Source organism: Nannospalax galili, unplaced genomic scaffold, assembly GCF_000622305.1.
Source record: "Nannospalax galili isolate Female #2095 unplaced genomic scaffold, S.galili_v1.0 scaffold1068, whole genome shotgun sequence".
Classification (NCBI taxonomy): Eukaryota; Metazoa; Chordata; class Mammalia; order Rodentia; family Spalacidae; genus Nannospalax; species Nannospalax galili.
In genome coordinates this window covers 433696-446009 of record NW_008358287.1, presented here as the reverse complement: position 1 = coordinate 446009, position 12314 = coordinate 433696, and positions in this window count along the sequence as shown.

Genomic DNA, 12314 nt, shown 5'->3' with positions numbered 1-12314 from the left:
ACTACTGGAAAAATGAACAGCAGACCCCAATTCTATCCAAAGGAATAATGACAATGGATTGCCGTAGATGAGGAACAGCTGATCCTCCTGGAATAGGGCTGACTAGATTTACCAGAAGGGCAGATGGGGGGAATGGATGGGGGTCCTGACAACACAGTGGACAGTGGCAGGGATGACAGAGTATGGAGGCTCTAGTGGGAGAGGAAGGCTGTCTATCTGACGAGTTTATATTCATGCTCAGATGCCAAGGAACTCAGAAAGTAAGCGACTGTGACCAGTAATAGTCATGTATATAGAGATTAGAAATGCATGTGAAAACGTCTCAATGTCAATTGCCTTAAAATGAATTTTTCTGTATGAAACTGTGTATTTTAACAACAAAGTGGAGATCTTTTTTAAACGTTAAAACCTCATTTAATTTTATGTCTTATAGAGTTTATAATGAGTAAAAGATTGTACAAGCGTAATAATTCATCTGTAAACCTAAAAATGTACAGCCAATTTTGAAAGAGATGTACCCTAGCTCAGAAAAATGTTATTGAATAGGTTAATGCTGTTGTAATGAAATGCTTCTTCTAATTTAAAAAAAACTGTCAGCAAAGTCAGAAGATGCCAAAATTTAGCTTTTTCAGTCAGGAACATGCATGCACTTTATTATTAAAGGAGCATGCATATCCTAAGTGCCATATGTGTGTTTGCATGTGAGCATGCATGTGGGTGATAAAGATCATGTAGATGTATGTCTCAGCCTAATTCTCTGAAATATGTCAGCGAACAACCTCTGAAAATGTTGTGCATGTTTTCTTGAAGTGGAAAGAGAACAGAACAAGTCAGGAGTCTTGTTCCACTGCATCTCCTCATCAAAGGGAAACATGGAGGATGCCAGGGAACCTGTCTTCTTTCCCTTGCTGTCCACCTGCCTACAAGGAACATGCGACTGGTCCTATGAACGAGAATGAGTAAAAGGAAATTTAGCTGCCCTTGGGTCCTAAGTTCGGGAATTTTTTCTCCTCAGGGATGTGATTTCTAAATGATTTACTGGGCACTGTAGGACGGCTACCCAGGATGCTTACTGTTCTCAGAAAACTCTCCCCATAAAACTAAAAAGCAGGAGAAGACCCTTGTGGTACTTTAATAGGAATTGAGATCCTTCTCTAAGTTATTTTGCTCTAGTGGGTTTCTGGTATTGGTGAGGAATGCCAATTTTCCAAAGGGAGGAATGTCCTTTGGATTCTGGGAAGGTCTACCAATGCACTTACAAGCACAGTGCTGTAAATTACATAACAGCAGTACTATATGTGATGTGTGCGCAAATGTACCCCTGCCCATAATCCCATACCTTCTTGTTGAATTGTTTGCTTTTCTTATTAATGATTCTTGAATGTATTTCATGCTTAATATATATTAAGCCCATTATATAGATCATTCACTTAATTTTTATGACAAACTTGTAAGTAAGACCAAGGTTGAATCATATGCAAACGGGAGAGTGAACTTACAGACCAACTGAGCGGAAGAATCAGAGATCAAACCCAAGTTTACCTGTCCTCAGTGTGCACATGCCTAACTGGGTTTATTATCTAATACAGATTCAGACAAGAACTATTAGAGCGCCTTAAGGAGGTCACGAAAGTGAAAAAGTAATGGTATGCTGCAACTAAGCCGTACAGTTAAAACAATAACGTTAAAAAACAAAAGAAAACAAGCAAAAAAGTTGGTATTTGTCATTACTTCCTATGAAACTCCCCTTTTCTTTTTCATTTCAATACTAGTGTTCAGGGTTGGAGGGATGGATCAGTGGTTAAGAGCAGTGACTGCTCCTTCAGAGGACCTGGCACCCCCTATCCCAGCACCCACATGGTCCATATTCCAGTTTCAAGGGATCTAACTCCCTCTTCTGGCCTTTGCAGGCATTTTGCGCGTGGGTACACATACATGTAGGTAAAACACTCACAGACATAAAATACAGATAAATAAACCAAAAAATAAACAAATACTGCTTTTCTGTAAAGTATATTCACACAAAATGCTTTTGACAAATTTCCCCCACCTAGAGCCCAAATACTAAACACTTATTTTTTAAATATTTTATTATTTTTATTTTATGTGCATGAGTGTAATGCCTGCCTGAACATAGGTGCACCCATGTCATGCAATGCCTGTGGAGGTCAGAAGGAGGTATCAGTTCCCCTGGAACTGGAGTTAGCCCCCATGTGGGTGCTAGGAATCAAACCTGGGTCCTGTGCAAGAACAGTCAGTGCTCTTAATCACTGAGCCACCATCTCTCCAGCCCCTAAACATTTATTAATGAGAAAAATGCCATATTATCATTAAGTTATGAGTGAAATTATATTGACTTAAAGAATAGTCTGAATCCTATGGAAATTCTTTCTTACATGCAAAATTTTTAAGTACAAGTGGGTTTGTTTTGAGTGGAGGTTAACACAGTGTCTCTAATAATAAAAACAAAGCAGTTTATAGAAAATGTGAATTTCCTTGTTCTCCCTGTGCTCTGCCCCCCTCCCCTGCACAATTTCAGTGCTGCTCACCCCACAAAGCCTCGGCACCCACCCCTCACCCTTACACACCCTTGGGGTTTCTTCTCCCATGGGCAACCCTTTTTGAACACCTCAACTCTTCAATTTTGCTATTAGTTGTCTTTACCTTGCTAAATACTTTAACCATATTGCTGTTTTCCATCATCTGTTTGAAACATTATCAACTGATTTCCACCTGAAGGGGATGAGTTTTAGTCCACGAGGAAACAAAACAAAATCTTTTGGTAGGCTAGGAAAGCCAGGAGAGGCTGTTGGTGACTTTGGGTCAGGTGCACCTAGGCCTTGTCACACATGGAAATGCACCGTCCCTTTCAGAACAACTGAAAACAAAAGTGAGTTTTGGAATCTGAGAGAAGGAAATGTCTGCAGTAACCAACAGTTATTTGTATTTCTTTGAACACTAAGAATGTGACCTCTGGCCTCTCCGGTAATGAAGAGAAGCGGAGGCCTCCACAGAGAAAGCCTAAAGGCTCTTCACCCAAGGGCCTGTTCTTTCCCCTTTGTTTTAACCCATCCTCTTCTGCTCGGCTGACTGGGTAATCCAGGACTTTTTAAATTCCAGGGCATTGTATGTGCTGGCTAAGAAACCCAACACCAGGCAAAGGCCCCAGGAAGTCATCTTAAGGAACCCAGTATATTTTGTAAACAGACAGCCAGCTTTGGATTTAAAGCAAAGACACAAGCCATCAGATGTTTGTGTTTGCTAATGGCCTTCAGGATTCCGGCCAAAGTTTTAGCTGAAACCTAAAGGAAGCCAAAATTAGTATATGCTAGCAACCATAACATTATATTCTTCACCTAAAAAGTGATAAGCTTTTTAAAGAGCATAGTATTACATCTTTGTAAATCTACTGAAGAAGAATGAAAGCCATCTTTGAAAGACAGAGACATAGACAGACAGACAGAGAGACAGAGACAGAGAGAAATATCATGAACAGAAGTGTTGATGGATGATACCTGAAATAGCTGCATGTGTGTCATGACCAGTGCTTATTCTTGGAAACTCTGGGATTATTTATATGATCTTAAAATACCCTGAACAGTCCTAAAATAATGGCAAAACCTTCACAGTTTTTATTTGAGAACCAACATAACAATCAAGTTCTTTTTGGCATATTTTACAGTGCTAGTGAAGCTGGAAAAACACCAAGGAATGTCCAAGGGCACATATTCAAGAGGCGCAGGTTGAGTGGCTGGGGATTGGTGACAGGAATGGCTATACACATACATTAAGTGTATAAATAACATAGAAGTGCCGTAATATACAGATATGTAACATTGTGCTTATATACAGTAAATGTAGACATATCTATACATGAGTATATAAGATATATGAAATAATTCATATCTACCCAAAGTTTAAAAAGAAACCTGACAATAAACTATTACATCTGTTGTCGCTTGTGTCATTTCTCCCATTCTGCAGACTTGGGCTCCTGGTACTTCTGCCTGGCCAGTGTGCAAATCATGAGAGAGACATCAACTCTGCTCTCCTTCATGTTTCTGATCTTGTCTACAAGAAAATAAGAAGCACCCACTCCAAATCTGTTGCGTATAGATGCAAGGAGCACACAGTCAGGAAACAGGCTTTACGATCCATATGAGGATGGTTGACTAAGGTAATTCAGCCATAAAATCTGGGATGAAAGGAATTCAGAAGTAAAACTAAGGGGCTGGGGAGTTGGTCAGCCAGTAAAGTGCTTGCTGTGCAAACATGAGAGTCAGAGTTCTATCCCCAGAACCCACATAAAAAAAGCCAAGTGTGATGGTGCATACTTTTAACCCCCGAGTCCTCACCAGGTGGAAGCAGGTAATGCCCTGGGGCTTGCTGGCCAGCCTATCTAACCAATCAGGGAACTCCGAGCTCAGTGAGAGGCCCTGTCTCTCAAAATATGGTGGAAAGAAACTGAGGAAAACACCCAACATGGACCTCTGGCCTCTATGTGCATGCGCACATGCACACACATACATGCACACACACACTTGTACATGCATGAACATGTATACACACACACACACAAAGAATGAAAAGAGGAAGCAAGGAGGCCTCTCTTCAGTATAGAAAATAATAATTTCCAATCAGCTAAGTGAAAACAGGAATCTACTCTGCTTCCCTCAGTCAGAGAGAAGGTTTTAGCCATAGCATGCATGCTATCAATAGACATGTTTGTCTATTTTCTTCTGAGGTTTTTTTTTAGTTTGTTTTGTTTTTCGCAAAATGACATTGTGTGGAGACATGGCATAATAATCACCACATCTGCCAGGACTTGATTTCTGTATGAGCTACAGTTTGAATAAAAGTGTCCCCCACAGACTCTTGCATGGGGAGGCGTGGTCTCCAGGTGAAGGCACTGTTTCAGGAGGTGCTGTAAAGCACAGTCAATGGGTCTTAGCTGGAGGATGCAGCTCACCTCACTGGTGACACATGGTCAGGGCTACATATTGCCCTGGTCTCCTCCTCTATCAGTCTTATGCTGCTTTCTGACCACTGGAAGGCCTCTGCCACCTGCCATTGCCACACTGAGGCTCTGCCTTGCATCAGCCTGAAGCACAGAAGCCAGCTAACCAGGGTCTGGAATTTCTGAAATGATTCAAAATGTATCCTCTCCTCCTTTTAGGATTCCTGTCAGGTATCTTGTCACAAAAAAAAAAAAAAAAAAAAAAAAATCTAGCTAATGCAATATATTTACCAAAGAATTCATTTCTAGGTAAGTTACTATGTGTATGACTTTGTTGGTATCTCAGGACATCAATTCAAAAGTAGGCATTTAAGTCTGAATTGGCCCAGTCTCGATTCCTCCACGTGAAAGGAAGCGTTGATGCAGCTTTTGAGAATGCGGACAGCTCTTGCAGGCTATGAGCTCATCAGGCTCAGATGATAGGCTCTCCTGGAAGTTTATACACAGAGGAATACCTCAGAACCCCTGAGGGTGCATCCCAGTTCTGCCTCAAAGCTGTTGTGTCTTTCCTGACAGGTTACCATTCTAGGAGCCGCTCCCTCCTGCAGAGAGACCCAAAGGCCTCACATTTTAGAGTGGGGATTATTTTAGTGGGGATTATTTTAGAAGTACTTGATGTTCTTTGATGTAGACTCAAGGCACCTGTTTCAGTTTGTAAAAAACTGACAGTAAAGTGACAATTTGTCTCTTACACTACCAAGTCACAACTAACAGTAAAGACATACTATCAAAATTGGGCTGTGATTTAGAAAGTGCTTGCCTAGATGCATCTGATGCAGTGAATGTTGGGCTTCTCACTGAAACTCGTGGTTAAAACCTTGTCTGTCCCCAGAGGACACGTTCACCTGCAGAAAGTCACAAAAAGAAACCTGTTATGGTCTCCTCACAGAAAGAACAGCAGCCTCCCTTTAAATTATAACCATGAACATGATATGACCTGAAACAGTACAATAAAGACTCTGGGGGCTATTTTAAAATCATGAGGATCCCATTTCAGATTCAGAGATTCTTGCTTTCATTTGTGTGTTTCCTACACAAGAGGAAGACACCAGAATGGGCCTCAGTTGATGGAGCAGGTTCAATTTCCCATCAACCAAATGACCCTTTCCTCATTGGCTGACCTCCTTACAGGCTACTGTGGCGTGGTTTAGGTCCAGTCATGGAGGACCCACAGAAGTCTGCTCTTCCATTTCAGACTAATTTTCTGATAACATGCTTGTAATTTTGAGCATATTTTTTAACCTCTTCTGTCTTCTGAAGAAAAAAGATAGCCTGCTGGAAAGAATTTTCACTTGCTCCATTTCTGCGGTGGTCTGCATGTTGCAGCATGTGGGTGAGTGCTGTTCAGAGCCATCATATTGCTACACAGGCATGTTCACACTGCCTAGAGAAGTGAGAAAACTAGGGAGACATTCAGTATTGAACACAATAAGGGTGGGAGGGAGAGATACAGGGAGAGTCTTGGGGTAGTGAGGGGGCAGTTGGAGGTTAATATAATCAAGATACATTGTATACATGTATGAAGTTGTCAAAGCATACATTTAAAATATACTTTAAAAATTATTCTTCTCTCCACCACCACCTCCTCCCAAATGATACTTTTTCCTCTTAGTTTTGTGATTGATTCTCTCGATTCTTCATTTAATTATTATAAACACTACAGGAGAGCACAATATTATCATTGTCCAATGTCTAGAAAAAAAACTGGAAGAAAACAGTATAAAAGTCCATAGACTTTTTATAAAAGTGCATAAGCAGGTTTCTTCCCATGATACAGCCTTGCACACAGACCAATGTTCACTGGCATGAGACTTGTACACACAGAGGGCAATGACATTTTGTCTCTGAGCAGGAGTGACTGCAGCGCCCTCTGCAATGGAAAGATCCTGGACTAGTGCTCTTCAATCCTAAAGCTTTAACCACCAGATTGAGCACATGTCCGCCTTGGTGTGATCTCACATACGCTCATGAGTTCAACTTTTACACAGAAGGCAATGGCTTTTGAACCTATATCAAGAGGTCATACAACTAGTCTGAGTTTTAGTCAATCTCTTTGACGACATGGAGCTTTAGATGGAGTTAGGTTCCTGCTCTAGCTTGGTTTCTGTTGCTATGATAAATGCCATGACCAAAAGCAACTTGGGGAAGAAAGGGTTGATTCCATCTTACAGGTTACAGTTCATCATGAAGGGAAATCAAGGCAGGATCTCAAGGCAAAAACCTGGAGGCAGGAACTGAAGCAGAGACCATGGAGGAATGCTGCTTATGGGCTTGCTGCCCCTGGCTTGCTCCCCTGGCTTGCTTCCCCTGGCTTGCTCAGCTATCTTCCTTATATAACCCAGGACTACCTGCCCAAAGACAGAACCACCCAGAGTGGGCTAGACCCTCCTACATCAATTACCAATTCAGAAAATGCCTCATAGACTTAGCCACAGGTCAGTCTAACGGAGGAAATTCCTCAAATGAGGTACCCTATTCCCAAGTGTGTCAAGTTGGCAACTGAAACAAACTATGCCAGTTATTTAAATTACATTTCCATACTTTTAATAAGTGCTTTAAAAGCATGGGTTCTAGAGTCAGAGTTCCTGGGTTCAAGTCCTTACTCTTTGACACCATGAGCTATGTAACCTTAGTCAAATCATCTAACTTAGCAGTGCCTTCTTTCTTCATCTCTAAAGTGGGGGGGGAGGGCCGCTGGTAGCCTGCTGTCATAGGGCTGCTTGAGTATTGAGTCAGTCAGTGAGTTTCTACAGAGGGCTTGGAGTACCGCGTGACTCACTGTAAGCACTCGGACAATGTCACAGTCTCATGTTATAGTTGTCATTCTTCTCTGTTTGAATGAATGACAATCAGAGCCACTTAGTCACTTAAGTATAAACCTGGATGGAAATCTTGGCTCATCACTTACAAGCTCTGAGATCCTGGGAGAGTTCCAGAGTCTCTGTGAGAGTCACAGCTTCCTCTCATGGAAAATGGGTCTTATGAAGATTTGGGAAATAGATTTAGTGAAACAATCCCAGGATGTGCTTAGGCAGTGCCTGGCCCACAGTGAGCACTCAAGAAAGACAAGCAATACTCTACTTGGACCTTCCCCCTTCAGCCCTCACAGCTAATCTCATCTTGAGCACCCTTATCCAAAATGCTTGGAGCCAGAATTGTTTTTGGATTTTTTTTCAAAGGTTCGAATATTTGCATAGACAAGAAATATCTTGGGGATGGAACTCAAGTCCCAGTATGAAGTTCATTAACATTTTGGATGAGAATATTCTAGAGGAACATGCCCTTCCCAAACAGATGTTCTACATCATCCTCTGTGGACAGCTGGACAGCATGGTCAAGCCATTCTATCCCCTGCTCAGTTATGGGAGCTCTTCTTCCTTGTCCACAAAGAGCACTTTGCAGCCCATATCTCTCAGCATGGGCTCCCTGAACATCCCTTATTTACCCCTTCCCATTATGAGCTCTAAGAGGAGGGATGGTGTCTTCCTCTACATGTGGTCAGAATCTGGCATAATCCCTGGCAGGTGGTTAAAGATTACATTACCATTAGGTAATGAGTGTCCAAAGATGACCAGACTCCAGAATAAGTCAGACAAGGAAAAGCAATTGGGCATCTCACAGACCCTGTGCAGCATGCCCAGATCTAGACTAGAAACAGCCAGAAAAGCTCATGTACATTGTGCCACTGGAAATCAGTGCTTGCTGACATCCTTTGTGACATGTTAGTAGATGTTGTTAAAGAATAAATTCAAAAATAGTAGAATAAAATTTGCAAACTGATCGTGTGAATAATCAACTTATTCCTTCAAGGCACAAGGATCCCAGCATCTGTCAATAACTTTGAAAGTATTTGGAATCATCTTCCAGTTACTAATTTTCCTGAAAAGATGAAAGCCAGCTCTTCTTTTCAGTCTTATTTGTATTGTTGCCCTCTTTGTTATCCACAACTGTGCTCTTGATGGCAACATGCCAAAAAAAATTTCTTAAATTGTTTCTGTGGTTTTGTTTTGGAGAGCGTCCCCACCCCCTTTGTCAACATGTGGGTTACAATGGCTGCAACAGTGGCCAAGCTGATAAGAAGGGACAACCTTGTAAAAGGACAAACCTTGAACAAGAGAGGAAATTACCAAATAGAGAATTTTCATTCTCTTAAAATTAAAAACAGCTTAACGTGAAGGCAGTCTGTAGGCCTCCTCAGTCTGTTTTGAGTCAGCTTTTAGAGGCAGTGGGGAGGGCTCAGAAAGGGGGCAGAGCATCACCCCACCTCACTCAGCCCCTCCCGGGAGGAGCTGCCACCTTCCACTTAGCCAGAAGGTGCAAGAACTGTGCTGCTTGACCCAAATTGCTCCTCTCTGGTCCTCTGGTCTTTTAAGAGAGCCATAGCAAAGTCAGACATTTAAAACAAAACTATTCAGGGCAGACCTTGATAATGGACTTTGGCTTCACTTGAATGGAAGCCTGGGGACCTGTTCTTGTTTCAAAATGATGGAAGGAGGTCAAGTCGAAGAGCAGAGAGGTGGAGGCCAGAGCCGGGGTAGGTGGAGGGCATCCATCCAACTCGCTGCCTCCTCTGGGCTCCTGAGTGGAGAGGGTTGCATAAGGATGGGGGTCCCAGAGACAGCGGTCCCAGTAGACCATTGGGATTTTCTTACCTCAGTTTCCCTTTTGATTTTCCCTTCCTTTCTTAGAGCAATGATTTGATGATACAATGACAACACAAGGAAAGACCTATTTTGGTGTGCATCCTCCACTGGTCAGCGCAGAAAGTGTGCCTATCCCATTTCATCCTCTTCCCTTCATTTCTCCACCTCCTTGACATCAAATGACAAAGTCCTTGCCATTGGTCGAGGCGCTGTGGTGATGTTGCGTCCTTGCTCCTCCAGCTGTCCAAGGTTTACATCTCAGTTTTGGTTACAGCAGAGGCTCAATGCCTACTCTGCACATCTCAAAGCACAAGATGGACATGGGAGAGACGAGCCTCACGCCAGCACAATACATCAGGTGGGCTTATTAACCACAGGGCTGAATGTCTTAGACCTGCTTTCAGTCAGATAAAGTGGAGGAATTTTGAGTAGCTTACCAAAGTTCCTTTTAAATTGTAATCAGTAAACAGGTGGATGAACTCATCCATTTCCACAAAGATAGGACTCACAGGATGGTTTTACGAAATGAACCTCCCAAATCTGTTTCTTTGTAAATCCCAAAGGCCATGTGTCTAAAAAGTGTGACTGCATTCAATGGGAGTTTGGGCTTTTGTCTTTTTTTTTCTAATAGGGTTTTTTTAATGTGCACTTAATTATACTTTTGCAGTTCACTCCTTGATACAAAAGAACTGTCTTGAAGCTAGAACTCTGATTGTTCTGTGTCACAAACTGCAACTTCATAAGAGAAAAATTACTGTATCTTTTTTCAGGCAAATAAGTTGGCCAGGAATATCCTTCCAACTGGTGAGAACAGGGTGACTCTCATATACACTTACATATGACTTCCTTATTTACCAGAAAGACACCTGGATCATATGTGAACGCTTGACGGTGCCCTAACATTTTTCTTTCTGGTAGACAAAGACTCCTCTTCTACAGGAAGAAGAAAGAAGCAAAAAAAAAAAAAAAAAGAGGAAGCCTTAGCAGAGCAATTGTATCAAATCTTACTGACCTCTGGGCAGAGCCTTTGCTGGGGTGTCAGCTGACCTCTGAGTCAGTGTTGGTATTCGTTCACAGTTTTGCTGAGCGACAAGATAAGACAGGACAGGAAGAAAGAGTCTTAAGGATTTGGCCAGTTTCTAAAAGGGCTTAAGATCCCCCAAACCAACAAGAATAGGTTAAGTTCTACAGAGTAATTAGGTAAACATTCATCCTCGTCAGAAGTAAGGGAGCATTTTTCTCAGTCTCAGTGAATCACCAAACAAGGCACATATTGAAAAGACAATCCCAGGAAAAAGTGGGCTGTGGTCTCCAAAGGGTAAATGAACACCAGGTCCTGACCCATGATGGCTGGGATTAGAGCTGCAAAGGCCTTCCATCTCTCTGGATTTTTTTCATACAGTAAAACATCATTCTGATAAAGATTTTGATTCTATACGGAAGATACTAATAAGCAAGGATTTCAAATATATTTTTAAGTAGCATTAGATGAATTAGCTAATAAATGTTCTAAATTATCCACGGTTGGCAGCGCACTTTCACCAAAAGAACTGGATGCTTCTATTAGAGACAGGCAAACGTGGCAGCTATTGAAATTATCAACACAGAACCCAAAAGAAATAAACACCCCCAGAGGGTATGCCTTTCAGAATCAATCTTATTATATTAACTGACAAAATTGCAAACAGTGAGAGGAGCAAAGCAGAATACACACTGGATGGTCGCATTCATGAATGAATTCAAGGTTCTCGCAATCCAGTATTCATAGAAAAGGACATGTTAATAAAGAAAACCGTGTTTCCATAATGAACTTGTTATCCTCTGAACATGGTATTTAGAAGGCTTAGACATGAAGTTCTGTTTCAGATACACTTTTTAGATGATGTGTAATTACCAAGGAGAACAAAGCACTGCAACAAATGAACATCCTGTCCCACAAACACAGTGCTGCCCGGGCCCTGCTTAGAACCTGAAATAATTAATACCTGTGCCCTCAATTCTGTAAAATATTATTATTTCTAGTTTGCCTATAGGGGAATGCTTCGCAGAAACTCATTTATAGTGCTGAAAGAGGCTATATTTTACTGAAAACTGAATCAGAGGTGGCTTGCCTAAGGCGACTTGTCCAGACAGAAGGAAAACCCAGGAGTGCCAAACTGTTAATGCTTTTAGTTTACTTGGATGGCATTTATAACACATTTAAATATAGACTGTTTTGTGATTGAAGATTACCTCTAGACAAATACCATAAAAATATGGAATATGGGTTAACTGGAATAAAGACTATAAGATCAGAATTCGCAATGCCTGCCCCAGACTCTCCTATAATGTAACATGCCATCCAAGTGGAAAAGGGGAAGATCAGGTCATGAGTGTCTGGATCTGGATACCAAAGATGATGGCTTTTAAGTCAATATAGCTTTAAATCTGCCACTTGAGGGATAAAGATATAACTCAGTTGGTAGGGTACTTACCTAGAATGCACAAAGCCCTGGATTCAGTCCATAACACTGTATAAACCAGGCAGGGTGGACTGCAATCTGACCACTCAACAGGTAGAGGCAGGAGGATCAGAAGCTCAAAGTCATCCTAGACAACATGGCAAGTTTAAAGCCAGCCTGGGCTACATGAGATTTGGAAGAAAGAAAAGGAAG